Source organism: Buceros rhinoceros, unplaced genomic scaffold (assembly GCF_000710305.1).
Source record: "Buceros rhinoceros silvestris isolate BGI_N320 unplaced genomic scaffold, ASM71030v1 scaffold1576, whole genome shotgun sequence".
Taxonomy (NCBI): domain Eukaryota; kingdom Metazoa; phylum Chordata; class Aves; order Bucerotiformes; family Bucerotidae; genus Buceros; species Buceros rhinoceros.
Genome location: NW_010415599.1, coordinates 134,966 through 141,396, shown reverse-complemented (window position 1 = coordinate 141,396; position 6,431 = coordinate 134,966). Strand labels below are relative to the sequence as shown.

The window sequence follows — 6,431 nt, the reverse complement described above, 5'->3', positions numbered from 1 at the left end:
CTCTTCCAGTTCACCAGAGGTGGAAGTAAACTGCAGCACAGCAGTAAATCAGGTCGGGGGTAGATCCACAAGCCAATCTCTCTGCTTCTCTGCTGTGGGTGTAATGTGATAATCAGAAATATCTGATGGCTTTTGGATAGAGACCCTGTACACGGATTCTATAACTCACGTGCCTGTGACCTACCATTTAATTTTACTTTAATAGAGAGAACAAATACCTAATCCAAGTTGTGAGACTTCAATGGCTCTGGGGACCTCTTCCAGAAGAACCCCTAAACTCCAGCAGTTTGGGAAGAGGAAGCATACTGATTGGTTGACTCCTGAAATACCAGTGATGTGCAAGTGCTAAAACTTCTACTAGCCCTACCCTTCCATTGAGCATGAACATGAGTTGGAGAAATCTTAAAATCCTCAGTGCTGCAGAATCCAAATCTGAGCATTTACAGGAGGAAAATCAGGAAACGAACCAAAATAAGTCCTTCAACAATGTGAAAAAAATGAACTGGAGATGGGGAAGAGGAGAAAGCAAAGAGTAAATGTTTCCTAACTTAATCCTTGGCCATCTGGGCCGCTTGTATAATCAGTCTTTGGACCAGCTTGTCACCGGTGGGGCAAATGGGAATGTTCACATATACGGTATCTTCTGCGCAACTCACGGTCCTGCCTAGTGCCACTTCTTAGCTACTCAGACATCTGGTACTATGACTCAGGAAAAAACACTGTGTTTTCACTTAAACATTTTATTTGGCCTTAATTGTAGCTAACTTAGTGTTCAGTGCAGAACAGCTAATTGCTCCTAGAGGGAATTAAGATATAGTATGTGCCAATGCTCTTCTTCAGTGGTATCGGGAAGAAGTCCACCTGATGGGCCTTTCCATCTTTAATTTTTCCCCATTCCTCCTCAGCAGAACTTAGATCGAGTCAATTAGTTTAATCTGGGACAGTCAGGCAGCTGACTCGTAGCCGATCGTATTTTGCTCTCAACCCGTTCACAAATGGGAAGTTTGCCATTGGCTCTACCTGTTTGAATTCTAACATAAAAGTTTCACTTTTACTTAAAAAGATACCGATAACAGTGGGTGTTTTTTGCATTAGTTAAAAAAAAAGAGTCTTCTCCAAATTTCAGCAGTAAAAGACCCAGGATTTTACTACATGCTTGATATGATTTCTACTATGTGCTCTTTCTGCATTCCTAATTGTTCTTTCCTCCCAAACCCCGGAAATTCTGCCTCCAAGAACTCAATAATTAAAGTGAAATTGTGTACTGAAAGGCAATTACTCAGAATTAGCTGTCGTTTTCTACCAAGAGGCACAGTTCCATAAAATCCTCTAAAATGCTGATCAATAGCTGAGAGGTTAAAGAACTGATCTCAGTTCTATTTCTCCTTTTTTTTTTTTTTTTTTTTTTTTTTTTTTTTTTTTTTTTTTTTTTTTTTTTTTCACTTAATGAGCACCACACAAAACCCAGTCCCCCGGCTGGAGCAGAGCTCCAAGCAATCCTGCAGCACAGGCAAAGCACTGGCATCTCCACCAGCATGAAGTCACAGTGTCACAGTCCGAGCTCCACTCCCCTGTAACGTACGCAGTCACACTTATCTGAGAAAATTGAATTTAAAACCTGGCTGAATCAGAAAGATACACCAACTTTAAATTCTAGCTGTGAAAATGGAAATGGTAACACAAGATCCAAGATAAGAACAGGGGAAAAAGTAAGGCAGGCAGAGAGGGATTCAATTCATTCTTTGACTTTTCAAAAGGAACGTGCAAAAGAGGAGCTGTTGCACGGAGAAATTATCATGGAGAAGCTGTTTCCTTGTTTACGTTACTGGCCCAGACCTTCCTGTGTGGCACCAAATAGCTTTCTGTCCCTAACGCTTTGTGCCGTCACTGGGATGCAAACCAGCATATGCCTTGGAAGTCTTGGAACAGGGAAAAACCAGGTCTACTAGGGACCTAGATTAAAATAAAAGTTTGTGAAGAGATGTTATTTCATTAAAACCCCCGTTTTTAATAGCAAATAGCAACGGCCGTGCCCTCTCTCACACATCAGGTTTTGCACTACTGAAATACATGCCACTTGTTTCATGTGGCCCATACAGTATTTCTCCTGGGGGTTTGTTATTTTCAATTATTTTGCATTTATTTCATCTCTTCTTCCTCACAGTCTTTGAGGAGAAGCAATCTACAGCCAAGGTAGAAATAAGAGTCGAAGAGGGTTCACATGACCTGCTGCCAGGCTGTGCTTGATGTGCCGTCCAGAAGAGTGGACACAGACTGATGGTGCTTGATGCTAGAGTTCAAGGGCATTCAAAGCCATGCCCTTGAAGACCCCAACATGGTTCCTCAGCACAAACCCATCCTGCTTTCCTGCTCTTCTGCTTCTCAGCAGGGCCAAAGGCAGCTGGTTGCGTTTTCCGTTTGTAGTTTGCAATGGGGTAAGTGGGGGCTGCTGAATGGGCATGGAAAAGCCCCCCGTGATTTATAGCTGTAGAGGCAGCTCCAGCCTACGGTTAAAGCACACACCCTTCCAGGTCGACCTGAATATAGCACACCAGGTTGGAAGGGATCTCAGGGATCAGTATGAGCTATTTCATCTCATGATACACAGACAGGGAAAGAAATGAGGCATGGGCAGTAGGACAGACCTGGAGAACGATCTCTACCATTCTCATTGCAAGGTGCAAAGGGGACTGGAAGAGATGCTACAAAGCCGCTTTCCCCTGTCATCCTCTTTTCTATCAGCACAGTGAAAACCTGTTCCTGTCTGTGGAAGTGCAAAGAGAGCTGAAGCGAGGAGCTCTGTGCTAGGAGCCTGCCTGACGTTTTGTTAGCTGTGGTTGGGGTGATTCAGCAACAAGAAATGATCCTGGGAAGAGCAATGCGCTTCTGTGAGAGGACAAATAAAGATTTTGTTACAGCACAAAGGGTATCCACAAAGGGATGGAGACTACAGGAGAATCAGCATCTGAGTGAGCTTAGCAAAACTAGCTCTCCTTAGTGGTGTCCTGGTCTCTCATCAACGCCTAAACTGGGAGAGGGGGTGGAAATGGAAAGGCATTAGGGAGTACTTTAAGTTAAAGGGAAGGAAGAACATGTTTACAGCAGCCTCCGCTTCCCTGATGACAAGTTAGTTGTGTAAGTCACCTATATATAAACCAGAAGAGCACGCTATCGGCAAGGACACAGACATGGGGTGAGGGGAAGCATAAACCCTCGGGTTTACAGGAGGGGAGAAAGCTATAAAATTTTTGCTTCCCTTAAGGCTGGCAAGAAATTTCAAGCATATACGAACTCTAAAGCTTTCAACTGCCTTGGGGGAACTTGCCCACTTTCAGCCCCATGGAGATACCGGTGCTCAATTTTGATGAAGGAGCACACAGAAAAGTGCATTTCAAAATTATTAAACAAACAAGCACCGCTAATTAGCATAATTCTGCGCTGCAGTTTGTGCTAAATTCTGCTTTTGGTTGAAGTGGTATAATTCCAGACTAATGCCTGGGGTTTCACCAGAACTCTTCTGTGTTTATCTAGCTGTCAGGAAGAATATTTTCTCTCCTAAGAGTGGAAACTTTGGGGAGATACTTGGAAAACAAGTGGAATACTGAAATGGCCTCGCTGGCTCAGCCTCGTCCCTTAGTTTTCAAATACTGCAATCTCAGTAAAAAGACTTGCAAATCTCTTTAAGACTCCTTATATCCTTCTTTTTCACCTGGAACAGTCCGCTGGTCAAAACAGTCTAAAAGAACTTGAAGAACTTAAAAATATATGCATAAAAAAGGAACAAGGTGTTAGTATTAAGTATTTTCTTATGGATACTCTATCTATAGCCCAGACTTCCACAGTGGGATTTCGGTGATGTCCATAGTAGGTATTTGAATCTCTAAAAGACCTGGAGTGCCACAAATTTGGGGGTTTATATGCCTAATTCTGCATTACACGAAATGTATTTTGCTAAAGTCACGGCTCTGTGAGGCATTTGTAGCTCACACACAACTGGAACACATCTTGCTAGCACCTTCTAGGAGAAAAAGCCGTAGGAAGTTCATTAAAGGTTAGATCCAACAGAATTTAAATTCCACACTGATCCCTGGAGATCTCTTCCACCAAGAAGACCTCTTCAAAGACTGAAACATAAGAACTGAAAGACATGGCAATAATTAATGAAATCACTTTTAAGCAAAAAGCCTTAGAACATTCCTGTTTGCTGGCACGACCACACAGACGACTCCAAAATTACGTTTACAGGGGACTTCCTGTTATAATCTAGATATTCCCTATTCTTTTTATTCTTCTTTAGATACCAGATGAGAACTTCTCCGGGGCTTGTACTTTTTACACTAGCTTCAGCCCAAAGATTTTTTTTTCCCTTGCACTTGTTAAATCTACCTTAAACCGACAGAAATTAGAAGAGCACACAGTGAGTGCCAATGAGTACACTGGAGGGAGCAGACTGACTCTCCAAATGTATGTGGCTTCCCTGGGCTGCTCTTTGTATCGATGATTTTGCTATTCTAAGAATGTTTTTGAGGTAGGGAATATTCCTTCCCTTAACACACACGTACTTCCAGAGCCAAAACCACTTCAGTATTCCTTGAATAACGGTGCTCAGAGCAATACCACTGTTGGACAGATGTTGGGTAAATATTCAAAGTGTTAATTTTAAATTGGTAAAATGCACTTTGGCTTGAGGCATAAAGTATTCTTCCAGAATATTTATGACAGTAGGAAGGTAAAGCCTAGGGCTCTAAACCTGAAGTTAGAATTTCCATTTATAAATCAATAATCACTGCAAACAAACCAGCCTACTCACTTCTGTGAATGCCACAACTCCTTCTCAGGCACAACTTGTATATAATGCTTGGCACAAATCCAAAGAGAGTGTTACAAAGCTGAAGGGTCCCTGATGGTCCCCTCCCCAAACTGCCAAACCTGTGGAGCCGGGCATGGCGTTGCTGAAGGAAGCTGTAAGGTGCTACGGAAATCCCAGTGTAAAGTGAGCTGAGGTGCTTGGACTCATACCTGAGGGATACGCTGAGCAGATACAACCTCGCTCTGTCCACGCCCTGAGCCAAACCAGAGCCAATTGTCTGCAGTGCAAGAGGGTAGATTTAGATTAATAAGGAAGAAATACTTTACTGTGGGACACTGGCGCAGGTTGCCCAGAGAAGTTCTGGACAGCCCATCCCTGAAAGTGTTCAAGGGTTGGATGGGGCTTTGAGCAACGTGTTCTAGTGGAAGGTGTCCCTGCCCATGGCAGGTCCTTTCGAACCCAACCCATTCTATGAATCTACGACTGGCACACACAGCTCGGAGGACAGCTTCAGCTACACCAAAAGGACAGAAGGCAGAACCAGGGAAAAGCTGCCCAGTCTCACAGTAGAGATACCTTCACGGGATGAGTTCAGAAAGTGTCTAGAAACGTCTCTCCTGAGGACATCTCCTGTCTTATTTCCAAAAGTGGAGTAACTGGACGCCCTGTCAGTAACTCAGCTGAGATGTCTAAAGCTTGACTGCACCTTTCAGGAGCTCAGCGCTCAAAGCTGCCTGCCCACTGCTTACCAGCTACCACATCACCTCACCTCAGAGCCCTGCTTCCAGTCCCAGCCTGTTCTCAGTGTTCACAGTGTGCATATGGGCCCTCATGTGCTGCAGAGTGCGATTCCAGACGGATATTTACTACCTATAGTTTTAGAAGAGCCAAGTTATTTTTCTTTTCCAAACTGTAGAAATCACTTTCATTCTCCTCCAAACACACAACTCTCTTTTGTTTGTCTCTCAACATGCTGTGCTTGGCCTCTGGCCAGAATCCCTTTTTCTGCCTCGAAGGAGGGTGACAGCATGCCTTTGAAGGAATGCCAAGGCTGCTGCTAGGCTGACCAGCAGGGAGCAAATCCTGCCCAACACTCCCTGGCCTCTCCCAGACTGCTCTCCTTCTTTCCCAGAAACAGTCTCAGAGAAGGCAGAGTTTGAGCTGATCACAATTCCCAGAAGAGATGTTTAAGCAACAGATGAAATTTAAGCACAGCCCAAGAATGCCGGAGCTGGAAGAGACATCAGAAGATCATCTAGATCATCCTCTCGCCCTAAGGCAAATCCAGCTGTACCTACAAAACGCTGCTGACAGAGATTTCTCCAGCTGGTTCTTACCAGCTTCAGTCACAGGCAGTAACGCTTCTGCTGGCAGCCCAGACCAGCACAACACTTAGACCAGAAAGCTCTGGTAAATCTACTCTCTCTTACCTCAGCTCAATCCTATCAGTTCTTATCTGAATATGGACACAGAGAACTTTCGGATATTGTTCAGTTTCTAACAGTACTGTAAAATACAGTGAAGCAAGTGCTCCCAGGTTACCCTGCTCACAGTGCTTGTGGCTACAGAACAACTACGCTTCTCCGTTGACATAGCGCCTTTATCACCAGCAGAGCAACGG

General features: G+C 44.1%; 1 protein-coding gene across 1 annotated transcript in view; it reads right to left on the bottom strand.

Annotated features, from left to right (window-relative positions):
- Positions 1-6,431, bottom strand: part of LOC104494596 (disintegrin and metalloproteinase domain-containing protein 12-like) — a gene marked incomplete at both ends in the record, with an annotated part of 137,482 nt that overhangs the window by 12,782 nt on the left and 118,269 nt on the right. The window lies entirely within an intron of this gene.